Raw genomic sequence first — 26155 nt, 5'->3', positions numbered from 1 at the left:
GAAGGAAGCAGAGAAGACTTCTCGAGATTTACCATGATCCCTAGATCTTGGCAAATCCCCAGAAGTTTGTCTCGGTGTCGAAGAAGGGTTGACTCCGAGTCTGCTAAGATCAGCTAGTCGTCCAGATAACGGAGGAGACGGATGCCAATCTTGTGTGCCCACGAAGATATCAGGGTGAGCACTCTAGTGAATACCTGAGGAGCTGTGGAGAGACCAAAGCACAGCACCTTGAACTGGTAGTTCTTGTTGTCTAGGCTGAATCTTAGGTACTTCCTTGAAGACGGATGGATTGGGATCTGGAAGTACGCGTCCTTCAGATCCGTCTCCATGCTGAACGGGGTCTGCTTGACAAAGCTGTTCAGAGCTGAGAGGTCGATGACTGGTCTCCAGCCTCCCGACGCCTTCTTTACAAGAAAGAATCGACTGTAGAAACCTGGGGACCCGTTGACAACCTCTTGGAGACTGTCCTTCCTCAACATGGTCTCGACTTCTGCCCGTAGGGCTTGCCCACTTGCCGATCCCATGATAAGAGAGCTCAACGACACTGGATTTGCTGTCAGGGGAGGAAGAGATGTTGTGAACGGGACGCGATATCCTTGGCTGATCACGGAGATCGTCCAGGAATCGGCCCCGAGCCGAGTTGCTGCCACCTGTTCACGCAACTTTGTAGGCATCCCCCAACTGGTGGACATGCGAGGGGACTGCCATTCCTAGCGTTTGCGGCCTCGGCCACTCCCCCTAAGATTTTTGCCTCACCTGTAGGACTTCTTGCCTCTCCTGTCCTTGACGGGAAAGGGCTGTTTGGCTACCGATGCCTTTGCTGTTGTCTTTGCAGGGCGAGGTTGTTGAGGTGCTGGAGGCTTATAGGGCTTTGATGTTAAAGCCCTTTGGAGGAGGGAGTCCTGGTTGGACTTCCTCCAACTCTCCGCCGCCTGCTCTACATCTTTCGGCTCAAACAGACTACTCCCGAAAAGGGAGGAATGTCTGAGCTTACTGACCTCGGTGTTGGGGACCTTCGAGTTGAATCTTTCAGACACCGTATCACGGCGTTTCAGGATAGTGTTAGCCCACAAGTTCAAGACTTGGTGGGCCAGAAACTCGATGGTACGAGTGCCTAAAAGAAGGAAGGTCTCCAACGCCTTCCTGGTACTCTCCTTAGACAAGTCTTCGGATCGTATCAGGATGCCAAGAGATCCTAGCCAGATATCCATCCACGAAGTGGCCTGCATGGCACACTTCGCCACCTTCTCTTGGCAGAGAATCTCCGAGGCCAAGAACGACACTGGCCGGTTGGAGAGTCTCTCGAGAGGGACTCCCCTGGAGAGCTCTTCCACCGAGTAGTGGAGGGGATGAGCTAAACAGGACACCTCGACGATTTCGAAGTACCTCCTCTGGTGGACACGAGGAGGTGGGAGGAGTTTGTTTCCGGCGCTGGAACGGCTGAAGGAGGCTAGCTCGGAGAGCTGGCTCTTGACCTTATCTTTGGCACTCTTGACCCCCTGGGACCAGGGCAAAGCTGAGCTGGTTTTAAGGGGCTTTTGAGTACCAAAGACTCGGTCCAGAACCGTGTCCTTGCCCTCTCGAGGAGGAATCTCCGGATCTGAAAATCCGTTAAGGTTCCTCATCAGAGTCAAAACTTGCCAAAAGGCATGCTCCAACTCTTACGGCTCTCCTCCTGATGGACTAGCAGTAAGGTCTCCAGTCCCCAAAGGCTCTTCTTGGGGGGACTCGTGGACGTTCTCCACGGGCTTAGCTGGTTCTGGTCTGATCCTCGAAGAAGATTTCGGAACCGTCTTGGAGTCCTTCGACTCCCTCCTGGGAGGGATGCAGGATTCCAACAAAGATGGTGGGGGCTCTTCTCCGCCTTCACCCGAGGAGGCTTCTTGGCGCGAGGTGGGGTTTCTTCCATTGGTGCGATGGGAGAACGCCTCACCTCACGAGAATCCCGAGGACGGAAAACCCTCGATGGCTTCCGAGGAGCCAGTTTCGCCCTTGAAGAAGTAACCACGTCGTCCACTCTTCTCTTCCTCTTCAGGGGGGCCGAGATAGCCGCTGATTTGAGGCCTAGTTAAGAGAAAGCAGGCTTGAAAGCCTGCGTAACCACTCTGATCAAGGGCCCAAATCAAGTCAGCCGAATGACGGCAGCGCTGTCAGAGACACCCTCTGGAGGGAAGAGGATCGTAAGATCCCTAGGAGTGGAAACTACAACGGGGTCTGCCTGAAAGGAAGAAGCTGTAGAAGAAAAGTTCCTGGACCTGTCCGGAAATTTTCCTCCCTCTGTTGAGCGCGCTGTCCTGCGCTTACGGGGGGGGGGGGCAACGTGAAGATGACCTGACTGCGCGTCGTACTGCAGGATCCTGTGTGGGAACGCGCTGTGGGTCGCACTGGGCATCGTACTCGTGCGATAGGCCATTGCCTAGCTCAGGGGACGATGGCGCGCGGGCCAGCGAGGGGGCGCGGGCGAGCAACGGCGTGCGGGCGAGCGATGACGCGCGGGCGAGCGATGACGCGCGGGCGAGCGATGACGCGCGGGCGAGCGATGACGCGCGGGCGAGCGATGACGAGCGGGCGAGCGATGACGAGCGGGCGAGCGATGACGAGCGGGCGAGCGATGACGAGCGATGACGAGCGGGCGAGCAATGATGAGTAGGTGAGCGGTGGCGCGTAGGTGCGCAGGCGAGCGTTGGCGAGGGGGCGCGTTGGCGCGTAGGAGAGTTTGCGCGTTGGCGCGTGGGCGAATGATGGCGCGCAGGAGAAGGAGCTCGTGGGCGCGCTGGCGCGTTTGTGCGTGTTCCGGAGACCTCGGATGTTGAAGGGCCCGTAAAGGCGAAGACGTCGCGCGTGCGTGCAGGGGGAATATCCCTAGCGCACGGCCGTGCAGGAGGGCGCTCATCAGGAACAGGGGGGCCGAGATAGCCGCTGATTTGAGGCCTAGTTAAGAGAAAGCAGGCTTGAAAGCCTGCACAAATGCTCTGATCAAGGGCCCAAATCAAGTCAGCCGACTGACGGCAGCTCTGTCAGAGACACCCTCTGGAGGGAAGAGGATCGTAAGATCCCTAGGAGTGGAAACTACAACGGGGTCTGCCTGAAAGGAAGAAGCTGTAGAAGAAAAGTTCCTGTACCTGTCCGGAAATTTTTCTCCCTCTGTTGAGCGCGCTGTCCTGCGCTTACGGGGGGGGGGGGGGGGGGCAACGTGAAGATGACCTAACTGCGCGTCGTACTGCAGGATCCTGTGTGGGAACGCGCTGTGGGTCGCACTGGGCATCGTGCTCGTGCGATAGGCCATTGCCTAGCTCAGGGGGCGATGGCGCGCGGGCCAGCGACGGCGGGCGGGCGAGCGACGGCGTGCGGGCGAGCAATGACGCGCGGGCGAGCAGTGACGTGCGGGCGAGCGATGACGAGCGGGCGAGCGATGATGCGTAGGTGAGCGGTGGCGCGTAGGCAAGGGGTCGCGTTGGTGCGCAGGCGAGCGTTGGCGAGGGGGCGCGTTGGCGCGTAGGAAAGTTTGCGCGTTGGCGCGTGGGCGAATGATGGCGCGCAGGAGAAGGAGCTCGTGGGCGCGCTGGCGCGTTTGTGCGCGTTCCGGAGACCTCGGATGTTGAAGGGCCCGTAAAGGCGAAGACGTAGCGCGCATGCGTGCAGGGGGAATATCCCTAGCGCACGGGCGTGCAGGAGGGGGCTCATCAGGAACAGCAAGTTCTGGCAGTGGGCACGTGGCGCGCGGTGGAGACTGCCAGTGATGGCGCGTAGACAAGGGATGGCGAGCAGGCGAGGTCTGATGACGAGTCGGCGATCATGGAGGAGAGCGATGGTGAGCAGGAGAGGAAGAAGACTTCTCTTTGGAGCCCTGATCCGAAGATCAAGGGCGAGCAGGCGAGCGATGACGAGCAGGCAAGCGTTGGCGAGCAGGAGAGCGCTGACGAGCAGGAGATCGAGGGCGTCCATGGCGTGTATCAGGCCGAGGGTGCGCAGAGGTCCGTTGGCGAGCAGGAGATCATGGGCGCGTATTCTCTGGAACTGCAGGACGAACAGGAGATCGTGAGCATGCAGGAGGGCGCTGGCGAGATGAGACAGCAACCGGAGAGCGCTTGCTTGCAGTAGTGCGCTGGCGCGCAGGCGAAAAATTGGCGCAAGGGAAACCTGGCGCTCAAGGGACTTACACACAATGTGTGAAAGTCCCTTTTGCCCCGAAGGGACCGGTGGCCGTTTGAAAACGGGATGGGTGGGCACCCACAGCGCGTCAGCAGCCAGGAAAGGTGAAGGCAGGTAAGCAGGTCTGGCAGGCGTAGGAGATCGCGAACGATCTGCGAAGAGGTCCAGGTCCAAGGAAGTAGCAGGAACGGTAGCTGAAGGAGGAGGTTCCTCTGCAGGGGGACTGCGAGGATGAAGATCCGAAGAGGCACCTCCTAACACCCTTGTGAGGAGAAGGAAGACCTTGGTGACGAAGAGGAAGGCGAGCTTTACGTTGGATACGTCCTCTGGGAGCAGCAGGCAAACCATCGGCAGTCCTCCGAAGAGGAGTCGCTGTCAGTGAACTCCCCCCGGGGGGGGGGGGGGGGGTGTGGAGGGGGAATCACCTGCAGGAGAGACCGTTGGACTTAGTTTCTCCCTCGAAGGATGTTCGGAGGGGGAGCTAAGCCTTCAGCTACAACTGGAGCAGGGGTTTGAACACTCTCATTGGAAGCGTCTGCCACAACAGCCTCGACAATAGACAAGAGGGTCAACCTCTGCTACCGCCGGTGACTGTTTGACAGCAGCTCCCAACCTGATCATGTCAAACAGGGCTTCCTTGGAGGGCGAACCCTGAAGCCCCAAGGAAGCCCAAAAGCTGCAAAAGATCATCATTATTCACATAAGGAGAAATAATTAAATCCTCCCCAGGAGGTGGAGGAGGAGGAGCTGCCTCGCTATGGGAGGCAACTCCCCCTCCCAAACCCCAAGATCGGTCAACATCAGTACGGCCTACCCTACGCTACCACTCGACGGCCTCTCGCCAGAGGCCGACCGAGTGGGAGCTTCGGAGGAGGTTTGGGCTACGGAAGAAGAGTCCTTAGGATTTTCCTTCTTCAAAGAAACCTTCGAAGGAGAAATATCCCGTTTGGACTTCTTCTTCCGGCGCCGAGAAAACCTCTCCCACTGGGAGGTAGGCCACTCCCTACATTCCATACATACGTTATCACTTTCACACCGCTGAAACCTACAATAAGGGCATAAGGTGTGAGGATCCGTCTCGATGGAAGACATGAAGGTCCCACAAGGGCGGTCAGGTAACCCAGGGCACTTCCGCATTGTAGAGGCCAACTTCACAACACTCTAGAAAAGAGAAAGCAAAAGCAATGATTAATAACTGTCGTGTAGGCGAAGGTGACAGCGGACACGTCCGTCTAGCACCCGAGCCGTAAGCAAAGTGAGCTTACAACACAGGTGTGTGAGGGGGGAGGGTAGCTAACTACCCTCCCTAACCCCCGCTAACTAGCGGTGGGATAGTAATCCCTAGATAAATTTTTATGGCTCGTACTTTCAGCTACGCCGAAAGTAATTACCCACTTTAAATAGCGTGGTTTGTATTCCAGTTGCGGAAAAAAGTGTGTTTTTTTTGCTTAAAAAATCTAACCTCTTTTCAAAAATTTTTGGGGTAGGTAAATGACTTAGTTAGTGGCTGGAATTTACAGGATATTGTATTATTATTGTACAACAAAAATGTGTTAAAGAATCTGCACTTGGATATTATTTAGTTTTATAAAAATTATATTTTTTTTCCTCAGATTTCTATTTGGATTTTTTTCATAAATAAAATCCTTATATCCATTGCTGAGCATGGTAATTATGCATGAAAATATCTGAAATTTTATAAAAAAAAACCGGAACAAATCTTAGCTATTTAATAAGGGTATTACTTTCAGCGTAGCTGAAATGACGAGCCATTAATTCTTAATGAGGGTTAACTACCCACACCGCTAGTTAGCAGGGGGGTAGGGAGGGTAGCTTGCTACCACTCCCCCTCACACACCTGTGATTGAGCTCACTTTGCTTGGAGGTAGGACTTCAAGGGGGATAGGGCTGGCGGGAAAGTTTGGTTAAATAGCAAAGGTTTGTATAGTTAGGAAAAATACAAATTATCTACGAATTTGTCATTTGTTCCGTAACTGGAATACAAACCACGCTATTTAATAGGGGTGACTCCCCCATTAGGAAGCATGGACGTCCCAGCCAATCTGGCTTTTTGGCTTTACCCGGGAGCTCCTTATCTGAATGTGTTAGCACTCAAGGAATAAGGAGTCCCTGCACCTTGCTAAAACCTTGCTATGCAAGGTTTGCGGCCTACGCAAGCTGTGTTGAAGGCATGTAGAAATATGACACATCCTAGAAAGTTATTCTGAGTTCTTTAGATTGAAAAACTGTGTACTAGGACTTTCCCAATATCACCTCGTCAGGGTATGGGGACACAACAGTATCAATCTTAATACTAGGTACACAAGGGAACATGGTTTACCTGCAGTGGTTTGAGGTCAGCTATGCAGACAACCTAGGATGCTGCTTTCCCCAAGAGAGGGGAAAATGAAGAAAAGAATAAGGGCCAGTCAAACCTTTTCATTCATGCAGACTAAAACTGGGTAACAATTCCCTCGACCCTCTGCTACTTGTCCATTAAGGAGCTTGAGGTTTAAACCAGCTGTTGTGCAGCCACCACAGGACCGATAGAAAACGTATCGAGTCTCCTGTGGGTCACGTCTTGCAAGTACAGTAGTGGGATGTGAACGTGTTTTAACGTTTCCACGCCCCAGCTTGAAGAACCTGCATCACTGAGTAGTTTCTTTTGAAGGCCATGGACGTAGCTATGCCCCTGACATCATGTGCTCTGGGGCAACGTGACGGAGGAGGGTCTGGATTCAATGCAACGTCAATGACCCTGCGAATCCATGCTGAGATGGTGTTCTTGGTGACCCTCCTCTTGGTCCTTCCAGTGCTGACGAATAGTGCAGGCACACGAGGATGGGCTGTGGCTGTTCTCTTGAGGTACAGCCTCAAACTCCTTACTGGGCATAGTAAGAAATGGTCTGGGTCATCTGTTACAGTACAGAGACTAGAAATCTGGAAGGAGTCGAATCAAGGATCCGCTACTCCCAGGTTCTGAGTCTTAGCAATAAACTCAGGGACAAAGCTGAACGTTACCTCTCCCCATCCCCTTGAATGGGCGATGTCGTACGAAAGACCCTGAAATTCGCTGACTCGCTTGGCCGAAGCCAAATCTAGCACGAACACCGTCATCCAAGTCAGGTGGCGATCTGTTGCCTGGCGTAATGGTTCATAAGGAGGTCTCTTAAGAGACCTGAGAACTCGAACCACGTTCCATGGGGGAGGTCTCACTTCTGACTGGGGGCAGGTAAGTTCCTAACTCCGTATAAGTACAGAAAGTTCTAGCAATGAAGAAATGTCCATCCCTTTCAGTCTGAAAGCGAGACTTAAGGTTGAGCGATAGCCTTTCACTGCCGAGACTGATAGGCACATTTCTTCACGCATATACACGAGGAACTCCACTATTGCTGGAATAGTGGCATCGACTGGAGATATAGCCCTTCCTCGACGACAACCACAGAAGACTTTCCACTTTGCCTGGTAGACTGCTGCTGATGATTTTCGCAGATGTCCAGAATCCTGATCGCAACTTGTTGCAAAAATCCTCTCTCAGAGAGATGCTGGATATTCTCCAGGCATGACATCATAGCAAAGCTACAGCTTTGTGGAAGATGTTGGCATGTGGTTGTTAGAGTAGATTGTGTCATGAGGGAGTTTTCTTGGAGGCTCCGTTAGGAGTTACAAAAGGCCCGGGAACCATTCTGCGTGATGCCATAGAAGAACTATGAGGGTCATTGAAAGATTGACCGATGTTCCGGTCTTGTTGAGTACCCTCCTCATCAGAGAGATTGGGGGAAAGGCGTAAATGTCGATGTTGTCCCACCATTGCTGGAAAACATCTTGCCAGAGAGCCTTGGAGTCTGGGACTGGGGAACAGTACAGCGGGAGCCTGAAGTTCAGGGCCGTTGCGAAGGGGTCCACCGTTGGAAAACCCCACAAAGTCAGGACTTTGTTGGCTACTATATGACCCAAAGACCACTCGGTACTCATTATCTGAGATGCTCTGCTCAGGTTGTTGGCGAGCACATTCCTTTTGCCTGGAATGAAGCGTGTTGATAGTGATATCGAGTGGATTTCAACCCATCTCAGTATCTCTACTGCTAGATGGGATAGTTGCTGCGAAAAAGTACCTCCTTGTTTGTTGATTTAGGCCACTACTGTGGTGTTGTCGCTCATCACCACCATAGAGTGACTTGCCAGGAACAGTTGGAACTGTTGAAGGGCCAGAAAGACGGCCTTCATCTCTAGGAGGTTTATGTGGAGGTACTTTTTTTACTCTGACCAGAGGCCTGAGGTCGTGTGGTACAGCACATGGGCCCCCACCCTTATTTTGAAGCATCTGAAAACCTTATCAAATCTGGGGGGAGGACGAGAAGGTCCACTCCCTTTTGTAGATTCTCGTCTGCCACCCACCACTGGAGGTCTACCAGTTCCTTGGATGTCCGTGGAGTCGTGTGCTTGATTCCTCCGGGACTCAAATTGCCACTGGAGGGATCTCATCCTGAGGCGACCATTGGGAACTAGACAGGCTGGCTATGAAAGGTGACTGAGGAGACACAGCCACGATTGGGCTGGAAGTTCTTCTCATCTGAGAAAAGGTCTTGCAACCTTTCTCAGCCTTGCTATCCTGTTGTCTGATGGGAAGGCTTTGTGGAGATTGGTGTCTACAATCATACCTAAGTATACCACTCTTTGAGTGGGAAGCAGAGAGGATTTCTCGAGATTAACCATGATCCCAAGATCTTGGCAAAGTCTCAGTGTTGAAGAAGGGTTGACTCCAAGTATGCTAGGATTAGCCAGTCGTCCAGATAACGGAGGAGATGGATGCCAATCCTGTGTGCCCAAGATGACACTAGAGTAAACACTCTGGTGAAGACTTGTGGTGCTGTGGAAAGACCGAAGCACAACACTTTGAACTGGTATATTCTGTTGTCTAGGCTGAATTGTAAGTACTTCCTTGAAGACAGATGGACTGGGATCTGGACGTACGTGTCCTTTAGGTCCAGTGTGCACATGAAGTCTTGCGGTCTTACTGCTAGTCTGACCGTGTCTGCTATCTACATGCTGAACGGAGTTTGTTTGACAAACTTGTTCAGTGCTGAGAGGTCGATGACTGGCCTCCAGACGCCTTCTTTACAAGAAAGAGTCGACTGAAAAAGCCTGGGGATCCGTTGAGGACCTCTTAAAGAGTGCCCTTCTTCAACAGGGTCTGGACTTCTGGCCGAAGGGCTTGCCGCATTGCCGATCCCATGGCAAGGGAGTGCAATGACACTGGATTCCTGGTCAGGGGAGGTAGAGATGTTATGAACGAGACACGATATTTTAGACTAATCACGGATATTGTCCAGGAATCGGCCCCAAGTTGCTTCCACCAGTTTGCGCAACTTTGTAGGCATCCCCAGTCCCTGGTGGAAATGCAGGGGGACTGCCTATCCTACCGTTTGTGGCCTCGGCTGCTTCCTTTAGGATTTTTCCCTCCCCTGCAGAACTTTTTGGCTTTCCTGTCTTTGACAAGAAAGGGCTTAGACATCGTTGTCTTCGCTGCAGTTTTTGTCGTCTTTGTGGTCTTGGTTGGACGGGATTGCTGTGGTGCTGAAGGTTTATAGGGCTTAGATGTTAAAGCCCTATGGAGGAAGGAGTCTTGATGAGACTTCCTCCACCTCTCAGCAGCATGTTCCACATCCTTATGCTCAAACAGATGGGACCCCTCTATGGGGGAATGTCTGAGCCTATTGATCTCGACGCTAGGGACCTTCTGGTGGAACCTCTCAGCAACTGCATCTCAACGTTTCAAGATGGTATTTGCCCACAAGTTCGAGACTTGGTGGCCAAGAAACTCGATCGTGTGAGTACCTGAGAGTAGGAAGGTTTCCATAGCTTTCCTGGTACGTTCCTTGGAGAAATCCTCTGATTGTATCAGGATACCTAAGGTCCCTAACCAGATATCAAGCCACAAAGTAGCTTGCATAGCATACTTTGTGACCTTCTCCTGATTAAGGATCTCGGCTGCCGAGAACGAGACCTGCCGGTTGGAGAGTCTTTCAAGAGGGATTCCGCTGGTTAGCTCTCCCAGCGAGTGGTAAAGAGGAAGAACAGAACTGGACTCCTCCAGGATCTCGAAGTACCTCCTCTGCTGTACGCGAGGAGGTGGGAGAAGCTTGTTCGTGGTACCGGAACGGTTGGAGGAGGCTAACTCGGAGAGCTGCTGGGCGATGTTGTCCCTGGTACTCTTCACCCCTTGAGACCAGGAAAGAGCTGCAATAGTCTTCTGAGGGTTTTTGAGTACCAAAGACGCGGTCTAGGAACGTGTCTTTGCCACCTCGAGGGGGGATCTCTGGGTCGGAAAACCAGTTGAAAACCCTCATTAGAGTCAGAATCTGCCAGAATGCATATTCCAACTTCTGCTGGTCTCCTCCTTTTGTTGGACTTGCAGCGAAGTCTCCTTCTGTCCCCAAAGGCTCTTCTTGGGGAGAGTCCCAGACATTCCCTGAATGGCTGGCTGGCTCCATTCTAGCCCTAGTGGAGGACTTCGGCATGGTTTTGGAGTCTTTGGATTCCTTCCGGGCAAGGAGGTAAGATTCCAACATTGATGTGTGAGACATGTCCCTTCTGTTCTCAGACTGCGAGGAACTCTCGGTGTGAAGAGAGATTTCCTCCATTGGTGCGATGGGGGAGAGTCTATCTTTGCGTGGTTCCCTAAGTGATGGGAGATCTTCGTCCGAAAGGGATGGAGAGTTTGTCTGAGGAACAGGAGGAACTTGCCTAGATGGTCTGCATGGAGTCAACTTCATCCTTGGGGAAATGATCATGTCCGAAACTCTTCTCTTCCTCTTCAAAGGGGTAGAGGAAGCCATGGTTCCATGCCTTAGATCTAGAGCTATAGGTCGCTCTGCTGAGCGATCAGACAGGACAGACTTGAAAGCCTGGGTTACGGCTCTGATTAAGGCACTGAACCAGGGCTGCTGAAGGGAAAGGGACCAAAGGTTCCCTGGGAGGAGTTACTGGAATAGGTGGGTTTGCCTTAGAATGTAACTTAGGGATCCTGAACCTCTCTGCATGAAATTGTTTCCCTTCTCCCACAATGCGCGACGCTATGCGCTTACAGGGAGGGGAATGAGGCGATGGCAACCTTGCCTGTTGGTGTGCCTGTTGGTGTGCCTGTTGGTGGACATGCTCGCGCGCGGGAGATTATTGGCGCTCGCGCGAGGGAGAATAACGGCGCTCGCGCGAGGGAGAATAACGGCGCTCGCGCGAGGGAGAATAACGGCGCTCGCGCGAGGGAGAATATTGGTGCTCGCGCACGGGAGAGTATTAGCGCACATCCGTAGAAGAGAGAGGGTACGCGCGCACATCCCTGTATGTGTGCGCAGGTGAGCGCACATGGTCTGGTGAGCGCTGGCGCGCAGGTAAGGACAACAAGGTTGTCACCTCACCTACGAACTTGTGCGCAGGAAAGTGATGGCGCGTAGGTTTTTACTGGCGCGTTGGTTGGCATGCACAGGAGAGCGCTGTTGCACAAGAGATGTTGGCACGCAGGAGAGCGCTATTGCGCAGGAAACGTTGGCGCGCAGGTAACTGGCGCGTAGGAGAAAATTGGCGCGCAGTAGAGTGCTGGCGCACAGGTGGACGCTGGCACATAGTAGATCTTGGGCGCATAGGTGCAGGAGAGCGCTGGCGTGCAGGAGATCGTTGGCGCGCAGGAGAGCACAAGTGCGCTATGGTGTGCTGGCGCGTAGGCGACCCTGAGCATGTTTGCGCAGGTAATTGTGGCTGCGTGTGTGCATGTGGGCGCGTGTGCCCATTTCGCGCAGGAGAGCGCTGAAGATCAGGTTGGTGCGTAAGCACATGATGGCGCGCAAGCGCATGAGGCTGCTGCCCTCTGTGAGGGCGAGCAGGATGGGTGGTGCGCCAAAGCGTTGGTGATTGACGAGCTGCTGGTGAGCGCTGGTCAGGGCATTTAGGCACGTGGTGCGCAGGGCGAGATTGATGCACGCAATATCGCACTTTGGAGGAGCTTTATTAGGCTCATACAGGAACGGCGATGGAAGGTCAGCAGGTCTGTTGGATGGATGGTCGACGTGTCGTTTAAAAGGACGACCATCCACCGAAGGAGATCGCGAACGATCTACAGAGAGGTCCAGGACCGAAGTCACAAGACTGGTTGCAGGTGCAGTGATGGATGATTGAAGGTTTAGAGGATCCTCTGTGGAAGACTGCATTGAAGACGTTAAACCAAAGAGGTGCCTCCTCACCGCAGGTGAAGGAAGGCCTCTAAGGCGAAGAGGAAGGCAAGCCTTCCGACGGATGCGCCCTCTGGGGGCCGTTGGATCAGCAAGCTGACCGTCAGCAGTCCTCCGAAGAGGAGTCTCTGTATGTGAACTCTCCAGTGGGGAAGAAACACTAGTAAGAGAGACCGATGATGAACTTAGTTTCTTCCTCGGAGGATGGTCAGGAACGTAGGAAACTAAGTCGGCAGCTACAGTTGTAGAGTTTGGAGTGGCAAAGGAGATGGGTGATGTCGCATGAGACCCCTCTGACACAACAACGTCGACATGAGTCAGGGGATCTACCACTGACGGCGACAACGATTGCTTAACAGAATCACCCATGCGGATGAACTCAAGCAACGCCTCCTTGTAGGGCGAACCCATGAGCCCCAAGGAGGACCAAATCTGAAAAACGGAGGTTAGTGACAAGGGCTCACCCATGGGGAGAGGTGATGCTGCTTTGCTAGGGGAAGCAACCTCATCTTTCGAGACCTGGGGTTGGTCAGAAATAAATTGGTCTACGCTATTACTTGATGGTCTCTCGAAAGAGACCGACCGAGTAGGAGCTTCGGAGGAGGTTTGGGCGACGGAAGAAGAGGTCTTGGGTTTTCCTCCCTTCGAAGGAGAAATATCCCGCTTGGACTTCTTCTACCGCCATCGCGAAAACCTCTACCATTGGGAGGAAGACCACTCCCTACACTTGTCGACACTATCACACCGTTGACCTCTGCAAGAAGGACAAAGGGCGTGAGGATCAGTCAACTTCACACACACTCAGTCAAAAAAAAAAAAAGTTAATAGCTGCCAATTGTCGGCGAGGATGAAGAACAGCAACGACCGTTCACCATCCGAGCCGAAAGCAAAGTGAGCTCAATCACAGGTGTGTGAGGGGGAGTGGTAGCAAGCTACCCTCCCTACCCCAGACTAACTAGCGGTGCGAGTAGTTAGCCCTCGTTAAATTTAATGGCTCGTCATTTCAGCTGCGCCGAAAGTAATACCCCTATCAAATAGCTTGGTTTGTATTCCAGTTACAAAACAAACATAGAACTATGCCAGCTTGTGTCGGATATGCTCACAAAATGGCTGCCAACCACAAATTTGATATTACACAACTTACCTTATTTAGGTATTGATGGTCGAGCTCAACCTGAGGTTATCTCAGAAATAGCACAAGGAAAAGAGCTGGGTTGAAATGTGTACTCCCGACTGCTGCACACACTGAACTGAGGTCTCACAGGCTGATATCACTTACAACCAATACGGATGAAAATTTATGGCAAAAAAAAAAAAAAATAAATAAATAATTTTTTTTTTTTTTTAACTCGGGTCGTATACAACCCTCCTTACCTATCCAGGGGTAAAGAGCATCAGATCCAGAGGGGAGACGAGAAGATAGGCCTCTTTGCACAGGTTCTCGTCTGCCACCCACAATCCGCGGTTAGTCCAGGGGGGGAGAGAGATATTGCATAGCAGAAAACACATCTCGAGGTGATGTCAAGACGTGCAACTACTTGCATGTTCTTGCAATGAAGGGGAACAGCCTGTCCTCCCTCCAACTGCCACCATTCTAGAGTGGTTGCCGATACCAAACGGTAAACCAATTAATCAGTAGAGTAATACCTTGAGATACGAGCTTAATGTATTCCAGGACCCGAGCTCGAATGTCAATTCGCTTGTATCTCGAATAAATTTTCCCCATATAAAAGATAACAAAATACTAATCTGCTCCCACCCTCTGAAAAAACACCTAAAAACAGTATATTACAGTGGAAAAATAACAAATTTGTATTCCCAAAACTGATACCCTATAAATAGCGAAAGGTTTGTATCTGTGTCGGAACAAACATGTTTTTAATTGTTCTAATTCACAACCTACGCTCACAAAATAACAAATACCTATGTACTGGTTATGATCTGCAATAAAATGTGACATTATGGAGTTCTTACCTTCAAGACAGACGGTAGCGGCTAACGGCGGTGTGTGCTGAGGAGGAGGGAGAGAGAAAGGGGAGGAGAAAGACTTGATGGCAACACGTTCAGTACGCTACACTTTTGTAACACTACGTAACATAACTTAAACTTTAAACTTAAATGAAATGGAATTAACTTACTGTACACACTAAAAAGTAAATGTTAATCTTACGTTATATACACTAAACTTAATTCTGATTTTCTTTTAATTTCAATTTTTTCTACCCTTCTTCTTTCGGCTTGGCTCTTTTTGCCATGCTTTTTTACTCGCTTTCACCTTCACTTTTTAAAAGGAACCTATCTAGGGATGTTTGCTTTTGTCTCCCCTTCAAAATGTTACAAAAATGACGTACACAAGTGTCGTCATAAAAGGCTAACACACGACTACAAGCCAACTTGTCCGGGTGCCTCTTTTCCATAAAATCAAAAAAACTCCTGCCACTTCGCTAACATGCAATGGTTTCCTTCCTTATAGCATCCTTCTGCTTGAGGATGGTACAAATTGTTGATGTACTCCTCTCATATTGGCAAGCCAGCTCAGTCACTCGTACACCACTCTCATGTTTTTCGATTATTGTCATGCCATTTCGAAAAATGACTTTTCACCAAAACTCTTACGTCGTCAATTGTCATGACTTACGTTCGGAGGCTACCATTCAATTTAGGACAATCAACATATTCCTGGCTAGCCTATCTATAACAAACCAAACCTTGGCATAGGCTAATACCGTGTACATCATAGGCATAGGCTAATACTCTAAGCCTAGACTTAAGGTTAAACTTGACTCTTGCTGTGGAGAAGGACGGATCTTCATGTGTAGTGGAGGTTGAGGGAAAGGCTGGTTCCCGGGGTCTTTTATTTCTTACTTCTACAAGCGCTAGTACATGACAGGTACTCCAAACAGGTACCCTGTAATATGTTATTTTCATTAGTAAAATAAATTTTTTAATATACTTACCCGATAATCATGTAGCTGTCAACTCCGTTGCCCGACAGAATTCTACGGGAGGGATACGCCAGCTATCACTATACTAGAAGGGGGTGTACTCACAAGCGCCACCTGTGGCCAGGTACTACAGTACTTGTTGTTGACGCCACCTCACTTTTTCCTCGGTCCACTGGTTCTCTATGGGGAGGAAGGGTGGGTCAATTAAATCATGATTATCGGGTAAGTATATTCAAAAATTTATTTTACTAATGAAAATAACATTTTTCAATATTAAACTTACCCGATAATCATGTAGCTGATTCACACCCAGGGGGGTGGGTGAAAAACCAGTGTACAAGACTAAAGGATAGCTAAGTATCCCGTATTTCATATAATCAGTTATCCACAATAACAATGAAATAATAAGTACCTGGTAAGGAAGTCGACTTGAACCGTTACTCTGCCTTTAATAAGATCGTCTTCCTTACTGAGCGCAGCGTTCCTCTTGGAAGGCTGAATCAACTCAAAGGTGCTAAAGTATACAGGGCTGCAACCCATACTAAAGGACCTCATCACAACCCTTAACCTCGGCGCTTCTCAAGAAAGAATTGACCACCCGCCAAATCAACAAGGATGTGGAAGGCTTCTTAGCCGACCGTACAACCCATAAAAAGTATTCAAGAGAAAGGTTAAAAGGTTATGGGATTATGGGAATGTAGTGGCTGAGCCCTCGCCTACTACTGCATTCGTTGCTACGAACGGTCCCAGGGTGTAGCAGTACTCGTAAAGAGACTGGACATCTTTGAGATAGAATGATGCGAACACTGACTTGCTTCTCCAATAGGTTGCATCCATAACACTCTGCAGAGAATGGCTCTGTTTGAAGGCCACTGAAGTAGCCACAGCTCCCACTTCATGTGTCCTTACCTTCAGCAAAGCAAGGTCTTCTTCCTTCAGATGAGAATGTGTTTCTCTAATCAGAAGCCTGAATAGTAAGAAACTGAGTTCTTAGAACTTGGAAAAGAAGGTTTCTTGATAGCACACTATAAGGCTTCTGATTGTCCTTGTAAAGGTTAAGACCTTTTTAGATAGTACCTAAGAGCTCTAACTGGGCAAAGTACTCTCTCCAGTTCATTCCCCACCAAGTTGGACAGGCTTGGGATCTCGAACGACTTAGGCCAAGGACGTGAAGGAAGCTTGTTTAGCAAAAACCGAGCTGCAAGGAACATGTAGCCGTTTCAGATGTGAAAACAATGATCCTGCTGAAGGCGTGGATCTCACTTACTCTTTTAGCTGTTGTCAAGCACACGAGGAAAAGAGTTTTTAATGTGAGGTCCTAAAAAGAGGCTGATTGGAGAGGTTCAAATCTTGATGACATAAGGAACCTTAGGACAACGTCTAGATTCTAGCCTGGAGTGGACAACCGACGTTCCTTTGAGGTCTCAAAAGACCTAGGGAGGTCCTGTAGATCTTTGTTGGTGGAAAGATCCAAGCCTCTGTGGCGGAAAACCGCTGCCAACATACTTCTGTAACCCTTGATCGTAGGAGCTGAAAAGGGATCTTACTTTCCTTAGATATAACAGGAAGTCAGCAATCTGGGTTACAGTGGTACTGGTTGAGGAAACTGCATTGGTCTTGTACCGGCTACGGAAGACTTCCCCTTGAGACTGATAGATTCTGAGAGTGGATGTTCTCCTTGCTTTGGCAATCGCTCTGGCTGCCTCCTTCGAAAAGCCCCTAGCTCTTGAGAGTCTTTCGAAAGTCTGAAGGCAGTCAGACGAAGAGCGTGGAGGTTCGGGTGTACCTTCTTTACGTGAGGTAGACGTAGAAGGTTCACTCCTAGAGGAAGAGTCCTGGGAATGTCGACCAGCCATTGCAGTACCTCTAAGAACGATTCTCTCGCGGGCCAGAGCGGAGCCAACCAACGTCAGCCGTGTCCCTTTGCGAGAGGAGAACTTCTGAAGTACCCTGTTGACAATCTTGAACGGCGGGAATGCATACAGGTCGAGATGGAACCAATCCAGCAGAAAAGCATCCACGTGAACTGCTGCTGAGTCTGGAATCGGAGAACAATACAATAGGAGTCTCTAGGTTATCGAGGTAGCGAACAGATCTATGGTTGGCTGACCCCACAGGGCCCAAAGTCTGCTGCAAACATTCTTGTGAAGGGTCCACTCTGTGGGGATGACCTGACCCTTCCGGCTGAGGTGATCTGCCATGACATTCATACCGCCCTGAATGAACCTCGTTACCAGCGTGAGCTTTCGATCTTTAGACCAGATGAGGAGGTCCCTTGCGATCTAGAACAACTTCACGAAAGAGTCCCTCCCTGCTTGAAGGTGTAAGCCAGGGCTGTGGTGTTGTCAGAGTCCACCTCCACCACTTTGTTAAGCTGGAGGGACTTGAAGTTATCAAGGCCAGAAGAACCGCCAACAACTCCTGCAATTGATGTGAAGTGTCCTTTGCTCCTGATTCCATGTTCTCGATCATTCCTGTCCGTCCAAAGTCGCACCCCAGCCCGTGTCTGATGTGTCCGAGAGGAGACGGCGGTCGGGTTTCTGAACAGCCAAAGGTAGACTTCCTTGAGAAGAAAGCTGTTCTTACACCACGCGAGAGAAGACCTCCTCTCTTCGGAAACAGGAACTGAGACCGTCTCTAGCGTCATGTCCTTTATCCAGTGAGCAGCTAGATGATACTGAAGGGGGGGAGGTGGATTCTCCCTAACACGATGAACAGGGCCAGCGATGAAAGTGTCCCTGTTAGACTCATCCACTACCTGACTGAGCATCGGTTCCTTCTCAGCATGCTCTGGATGCATTCTAGGGCTTGGAAAATCCTTGGGGCCGACGGAAAAGCCCGAAAAGCTCGACTCTGAAGATCCATACCCAGGGAGACAATGGTCTGGGATGGGATGAGCTGAGACTCCTCAAAATTGACCAGGAGGCCCAGTTCCTTGGTCAGATCCATAGTCCATCTGAGAATCTCCAGACAGCGACGACTTGTGGGAGCTCTTAAAAGCCAGTCGTCTGACGGAGCCGGACACAAGATCATGGTACTGCTGCACAGTCTGTGAACTGTCAACCATGGGCAAGCGAGGAAGTACAGTGACAACCCGAAGCTGTCTAGACTGTCTGGGTCGTACAGACAACTCCTTATCGGGTTGCTGAGGTTGCCGCACTGCGTCACAACAAGTCACTTCTGCTGGTGAACGTCTTCCCAGTGACACACTGACTCCGTAAACAAAAAAATCCTTTAACAAGGACTAAGCTTGGACTGCATGTCTTGCAACACAGCTCAAGGTCTATGGGAGCAGGTGTGGTAACAGACGGGGTTAGTGACTGAAGTGGAACCATTACCTTCCCTGGAAGCATGTTATGCTTAAATAAAAGTCCAAAGGAGGCTACGCAGCTAAAGGCTCCTCTCCAAATGACAGAGTCCTCAAGGGAATATCAGAAGGAGGGAGAACAGCACTTTCTCATCTACAGGGACCATATCCGAGAAAAGTTAAGTTCTCTCAGTGAGGGTTTCAATGGTGCAAAAGCAGCAGACTAGAAGGCAACATTATGAAACTGCTTGACAGTCTAGTGAGTTGGTAACAACCAAAGATGTATGACTGAGAAGCATGCGGTAAGGTATGCAGAGCATGTTGTATGCAGAGCATGCTGTATGCAGAGCATGCTGTATGTAGAGCATGTTGTATGCAGAGCATGCTGTATGCAGAGCATGTTGTATGCAGAGCATGCTGAATGCAGAGCATGCTGTATGCAGAGCATGTTGTATGCAGAGCATGCTGTATGTAGAGCATGTTGTATGCAGAGCATGCTGAATGCAGAGCATGCTGTATGCAGAGCATGTTGTATGCAGAGCATGCTGTATGCAGAGCATGCTGTATGAAGAGCATGCTGTATGAAGAGCATGCTGTAAGGTAAGCAGAGCGTGTTGCATGGCGTTAAACATTTCTCAGAAATTCCATGACCAGTGCTAGAGTGCTTCATGCATGCTTGCATGGGGTTTTAATATCAACCTAATATTTACCTTACATTCATAACTCATGATTCATTTTTGTTTTGAAGATATTTTTGCCATATTCTGCGATATTGTTAAAAATATATTGCAAGGAATACATATATATTTTTATATAAGTAAGACAAATAACCTCCATTATCATAATGTTTATGTAGGCATACTGCAAGTTATGAAAGTAAAGAGGTGTTATTATTGTCATTTGTTATTTCTCAAGTTGAGGAGAAAGTAGCAGATGCATGCGTTGAGGTGGCTGACTCATAGCATGAGGTTGCTGCCTCAACAGTTGCGCTTGTAAGGTTGAAGGATGCGCAGTAGCAGGTTCCTGAGGAACGAGTTGAGGTTCCTGAGGTGTGAGCTGCGAGCGTTCAGGAAGTGGTTGCGCAGAACGCAGTAATTGTCTCGCGAGTTGAGGCTCCTGAGGCGCAAGGCTAAGGTGTTGTGGTGCTTGCCTTGAGGAGGGTTGAGCTCGCTGCAGCGAGAGCTGAGGAGACTGACTCATGGATGGGAGAGGTTGTTGTACCTCAACCGAGTGTTGCATCAATGGTGGAGCAGCAAGTGGAAGCGGAGGAAGAGAGGTATAAGCCTCCTGATCCCATTGCTGAGGTTGCCTTAAGGGAGGCGGAGGGAGCTGTACACCACTGGGAACAGTAAACTCAGAACGTGGCTCAACATCGTACGCCTGGCAGGCGGTACTGCGGTCAGGCGGAGCGAGTGCAGGCGGAGGCGGAGGCGCAACCTTCTCAGCCCGACACTCACGCATCAGGACCGCAAGTTGTGACTGCATGGACTGCAGTAGAGTCAACTTGGGGTCGGCAGACACTAAGGTCTGCTGAGGCGAAGCCTTAACAGAAGAGATCTGTTGCGGCAGCACCTTACTCCTTTTAGGAGGTGTGCAGTCACCTGATGACTGAGGAGAGTCAGAGCTAACCCAATGACTGCATCCGGGTTGTTGAACTCTAACTTCGTACGTCTGGCATAGGTCTGGACTTTACGTTTAAGAGGTCTTGAGACCTGAGACCAGCGTTTTCTCTCCGAAATTTCTTCTGCAGACGAGCAAATTAAGGGCTCAATCGTCTGCGGGTGGGAGTGACGGTCTCTGAAAGACACGCCCGCAACCACCGAGGATACTTCTGTGCGCCGATCAAGGCCTGCCGAACCCTTTTGCCCTTCGACATTGCTTCTCCCCTGGGCTTGGGAGCTTGCAAGAGGTCCCGGACTGGGAGGACGACTGGCACGCACAGAAGTACCCTCACGCACAACACTGACACACTTAGCGCTAATCACTTATCACTTTTGATTTTCTGTTTGCACTTATTTCACTGAACTCGAAACTTTAAGTGGTTTGTACCTGAAACACGCAATTCTATCTTTTCTCAAAAGTTAGTAATTGCGAAAAACAGAATTACAATGTAACAGAAAAATCTAATGAAAGATAAATAATTCAGTGGCTGGAAAGAGACTAAACACTAGATCAAATAAACTACGTTTAAAATCTCTCACCGCATAAAGCTTGAGAACAAGAAAAAACTCTAGAAACGTTTACCTTCTTCCCCTAAAGAGACTAGGGAGAAGAGCAAAAACGATAACAACGTTACTCGCTTGAACGAAACGTTTATCCTCCTCTTTCTCCCTCCGTCTCTCTCTCTCTCTCTCTCTCTCTCTCTCTCTCTCTCTCTCTCTTGACTTAGAACCTGAGAGAAGAGCCCAATCATATATATCGTTAAAACATATTATGTTAAAGGAAAAAACTGAAATATTTCCCAATTTATTAGAATTAAAACCATTAAGTTAAGAAAGAATGAACAAAACGCTAGACACGGTTACTCTTACTGCAACGTGACACCGTGAAAATTCTCTCTCTATCGTGACGATAGAGCGCAAGTTGAACGTTCTGAACGTCAACAACTGCAGAGACAAAACAAAACGTTAGTTCAACTTTGAAAACAGTACGAGACTATCAAAGAAATTCTTTCAAAAACATTAAAATAGCAAAATATGTTAACAGGTAAAACCGAAATGACGGGCTCAATGTTAATTAACTTCGGTACCAAGAAAAGACCGCCTACTATTAGGAAAGGTCGAATATAAACAAATATAAAAATTAATTTTAATAAGTTTATAATAAAAGGAAGTTAATCGAAGAGGCCTATAAAAGGCGGAGAGATATAAAATAAATCTATAACTTTTGTTAAGCAAAATTAAGAAAGAGAGTCTATACTCTCTTAAACACCAACACTTCCGTCTAAGGGAAGGGTCGGCCATTTAAAGGTGAAAGAGAGTTCATACTCTCTTCGTCACCATAATTAAATTAATTCCAAAAGCTAACTAAGCTAATATAGAAGTTTCTAGTATAGCGAATAGCTGCAAATTTTAGAGAAATACTTCACCAAACCGTGAACAATACTCCAAAATCATAAGCGTATCCAAGAACGTCTTGCCGGAAGCACGACAGAGGAAAAAGTGAGGTGGCGTCAACAACAAGTACTGTAGTACCTGGCCACAGGTGGCGCTTGTGAGTACACCCCCTTCTAGTATAGTGATAGCTGGCGTATCCCTCCCGTAGAATTCTGTCGGGCAACGGAGTTGACAGCTACATGATTATCGGGTAAGTTTAATATTGAAAAACAAAGTCTTCATTTAGGACAACATCCTATCTCAAACAACATGCAATTCGTAGCCTAGGCTATACTGAACTCTTACCTAACCTACTGGTTACACTGCACAGTTAGCCTGGCAACTCACTTTCAGAAATCTGGGAATAATATTGCAGATCTTAACTTACGGTTGGTAGCACAATTCTAACCACATGCAAGAGCAGCATGAAGTAGTTTCAATACTGGCAAAATTATCGTAACCTTATTTGATACAGTAATTCTGTTATTACATTTAAAAAGATAACCACAATAGACAATATCAAGTGTTATTAAAGCACAGCACTCAATCACAAACTCTCGACCGCAGACACAACTACTACTTTGTTACGCCCCTCTACACCTCTGCCTATGCACACTCGATCCCACACCATCTCAACAATGTGTGGCTAACATAACATTTTGATGAGATGAAAACCAATTCGTTTATTGTCTAATAATCGTCAAGGAAATTACCATTCAGTTAAAATGGAGTTTTTATAATAAAACAAAGTTTTATGAATACTTACCTGGCAGTTATATATATATATTTTAAGCTATATACTGTATATATAACTGACAGGTAAGTTCTATTCATAAAAAAGTAAGTTAAAAGACAAAAATTAATGGCAGTCCACAATAGGCGAGGAGGAAGAGCGGAAACAACCGCTCTCCATCTGAGCCAAAAGTACTGTAAAGTGACTAAATCACAGGTATGTGAACAGGAGTGGTCGTAAGCTAACACCCCACTTAACCCCGCTAACTAGCGGTGTGGGTAGTTAACCCTCACTAAATTTTAATGGTTCGTCATTTCAGATCCGCCAAAAGTATAACCCCTAATAAACAGCGTGGTTTGTATTCCAGTTACGGAACAATTAAGTGTTAATGTTTTCTGACATGTATAAATCTGCTCTGTAAGGTTAAGTGTTTACGTTTTCTGCCACTTGTTAACGTTTTCCGCCGTTTTTCATCCTCCTCTACTGCCCCGCACTTCGCTCTCAGACATCGCCTCACTCAAAAGGTAAGGTTCCACATTTTTTTTACTGTATTTTACTGTTTCCACTAATTAAACACTTCTTTTACAGGTTGCCAATAGTAAATTTATTATTAAATGCTCAAAATACAGTACTTTTCATACATTTAGTAGTTTAGTGGGGTGTATTCTTTTCATAATCATTTAATGGGGTATTTTTGTAGGTTCTGGTATGAATTAGGCTATTTACATGTAAAAGGCAACTAACAAGATGAAAAAAATCACTACAGAAGCCATTACGGAACCAATCAATTTCGTGTTGTGAGGCATTACACATCGTTTCAGTAAAGATTGCCAAGACAAAAGCAAAGAGACATAAGTGCCAATCATCAGGTAAGAAATTATTTGTGATTTACTTCACTATAATGTAAGGATTTATTTGTGAATGACTTTTAATTTGTGACTTCGGAAGGGGGGTCTGGGAGGCTTTCAATCTGACAAGGGGTTGTGATCTGGGAAGGGGGCCTGTGGGGAAGCCTCCGGCTACGGGTTGCGACCTGGAAACTACTAGGTTAGGTTAGATGGGTTTGTTAGGTTCTGAACCCTTTTAAAAATCTCAAGAGTGGTAAATAATCATGTTTTGTTGCCTGGTAAGGTGGTAAGGGGGGTGAGGGGGCTTGACCCCCACCTAGGGATTGTGACCTGGGAACTACTAGCTCAGGTTAGGTTTTTTTTTTTTAGGTTCTGTACCCTATCACAAATCTCAAGAGTGGTAAATAATCCTGTTTCATGACATGGGAAGGGGGGTCTAGGGGCTAGGCCCTGGCTAGGGGTTGTGACCTGGGAACTACTAGATTAGGTTAGGTGGTTTTGTAACATTTTACAAACGCCCAATATCAAATAATCACGCTTGGTCCTGTTTTGGCACACCCAAAATCCCAAGTTCCCACCTGTGACCCTAGAGAAAAGGGGGGGGGGGGAATAAGGGCACAACAACTTATTTGCAGTGGAAATAAAGGTACCATTCGCAAAATTACCCAAATTCGTCGAAAGCACACCATTTACTAAAATATTAGCTTCTTTATTCTTAGAAATGTTACCCCATGTTTTTCTATAAATTTATCAGGTAGGGAATATGAAAATTATTTGGTTCATACATTTGGCTAAAATTAAAGTATCATGTATTTACCCTTCGTACTGTACTTTCTGCAATTATTGACTAAAACTAAAATATTTTTAAGGCAGATGGTGACACAGTGCACACTGTAGGATCTGTAACCTACACTGTCTAAAGTCTAAACCATGCTCAAAAAAAGCGAACGTTTAAATGAGAAATTTCAATTTCAAGCTCGTATTCACTTACCTCCATGTAAAGCAGATGACCAGCTAACACACCAGAGACAAGAGAAAGTAACACACAGAGTAACCGACACTTATTCTAACAAGTAACTAATATTGACGCAACGAGGGAATATGAATTGAGGAAATGAAGTAAAGTCTATTGACTCCAGCAGATCAGACTACTTCGTTCATATAAACCGTGACAGTAATTGAACAACACACATCTAATGCACCAACTTCAGGGTAATAATTAATTTCGCACTTACAGCCTAATTAGAACATAAGTTAAACTGAGATATTTTTTTTCAAGGTAGAAACAAAATTTTGGGAGGCACAAAGTAATTTACGTTGACAAGACAATAACGTTACGGTAACAATGTTACAGACAGTGTTACCAACATTCCACTTACCAGTGGAAAAATTCAAAACATACACCAAATGGATACTAAATTTTGTCAAAAAGTATCCAGTGTAAAGTAAATTGTGTCTGAAAATTAGACATTAATTTTCAATATATATCTATTGTTTTTACTATCTATTATCTAAGCTAACTTTATTTTGTTGAATTGTTACCAAGATGTGAAATCATCCCATGGCATAGTAACTTGCCATCATTGGGCAAACAAAAATATGTTTAACAAAATTCAGAAACTATAGTGCTTTGTTAAAATTAAGTCTTTCAATCATAAAATTATAATTGATTATCTTAGATAAAGTCATTATGCTGCACATATTCTAGGTTTAAGTTTTTCTTTACTATCAAGTAAAGCCAATTCAATAAATACATACTCCACTAAATTCCTCACAGTAATGACCTTCGCAATGGTAAAATATTGCACCACAAATAATATTGTCAGGGAATTTAAGCGGCGTTAAATGTGTGAACCTATGCCAATAGCAATATTTTTATGAACTAATATGTTTGAGCAACCAATATAAGCAGTATTAAACATCCGTAGGCCTACATTAAGGCCCAATATAACCTATTTGACTACCGATGTCATGTTGACACTTGAACATGTTAGGTGTCAGAGTTTTTGGCTCTTTGCTTTTAAGGATAATCATACAAAATGATATAATGTAATGACAACACAATCTTCAGAAATTGATCGATTACTGTTAATGCAATAAAAAGGACAGTAATATTGACTAAAAACCCACGAAAAAATGTAAAATCAAACAAAATTGTATCCCAAAGACCGATTTTTTTTCCATTTTGTATCCATAAGAACAGACTTTGTCAAAAAAAAAAAAAAAAAAAAAAAAAAAAAAAAAAAAAAAAAAAACATCCATGGGATTCGTATTCCTACTGGGAACACTTTATTACTATGACAGGTGTTATCAAATTATTGCGACTTCAATGTATGTCTACCAAGGTTGCCTGTTTGGCCCTCTTGAGGCCAGGAAAAGCTCAAATATGGCTCTTGCTGTCGAGACGGCCTTAGTTTGGCCCTTTAACAGAATTTGGCTTCTTTTTCTTTGGCATATTTTCATGAAATATTGATATGAAATAAATATATTTGAAAATATTACAGTAATACAGATGTTTAATATGCTTTGTAATATTTAAGAGTAACAATATAGCAATGAATTCAATAGTTTATTTATATTTCTGGCGTTGGCGACCAGCTCCTGTAGCGAGACTGCTACCTTAATTCCCTAACAATACTCCTTCCTTGTAACTGACTAGTTTACAGTACTAACTTACCAGGACATTTACATAATATTTGTTGCCATCAGACTACATGCAATTGATGTAAATGTGCAAATTAAAAGTAATTGCTAAGGTTATGTGCTTGCCTTATCATTAAAATTGATGATGCACAATTTCATTGTTTGTCATTCTTCCCTGCGTATTTTGTAATATATTCCTCACCTTGA

General features: G+C 47.4%; 1 long non-coding RNA gene across 1 annotated transcript in view; it reads right to left on the bottom strand.

Moving 5' to 3' along the window:
* LOC137635623 (uncharacterized) overlaps window positions 1-24635 on the bottom strand; it is a 95672-nt gene extending 71037 nt beyond the window's left edge. Inside the window, exon 1 of the long non-coding RNA XR_011042732.1 lies at window positions 24297-24635. This is a non-coding gene — a long non-coding RNA (uncharacterized lncRNA). The remainder of the gene's footprint in view (window positions 1-24296) is intronic.
* Window positions 24636-26155: the final 1520 nt, after the last annotated feature.

The sequence above is a fragment of the Palaemon carinicauda genome, unplaced genomic scaffold (genome assembly GCF_036898095.1).
Source record: "Palaemon carinicauda isolate YSFRI2023 unplaced genomic scaffold, ASM3689809v2 scaffold15, whole genome shotgun sequence".
NCBI classification, from domain to species: Eukaryota; Metazoa; Arthropoda; class Malacostraca; order Decapoda; family Palaemonidae; genus Palaemon; species Palaemon carinicauda.
This window is presented reverse-complemented; position numbering and strand designations above follow the sequence as displayed.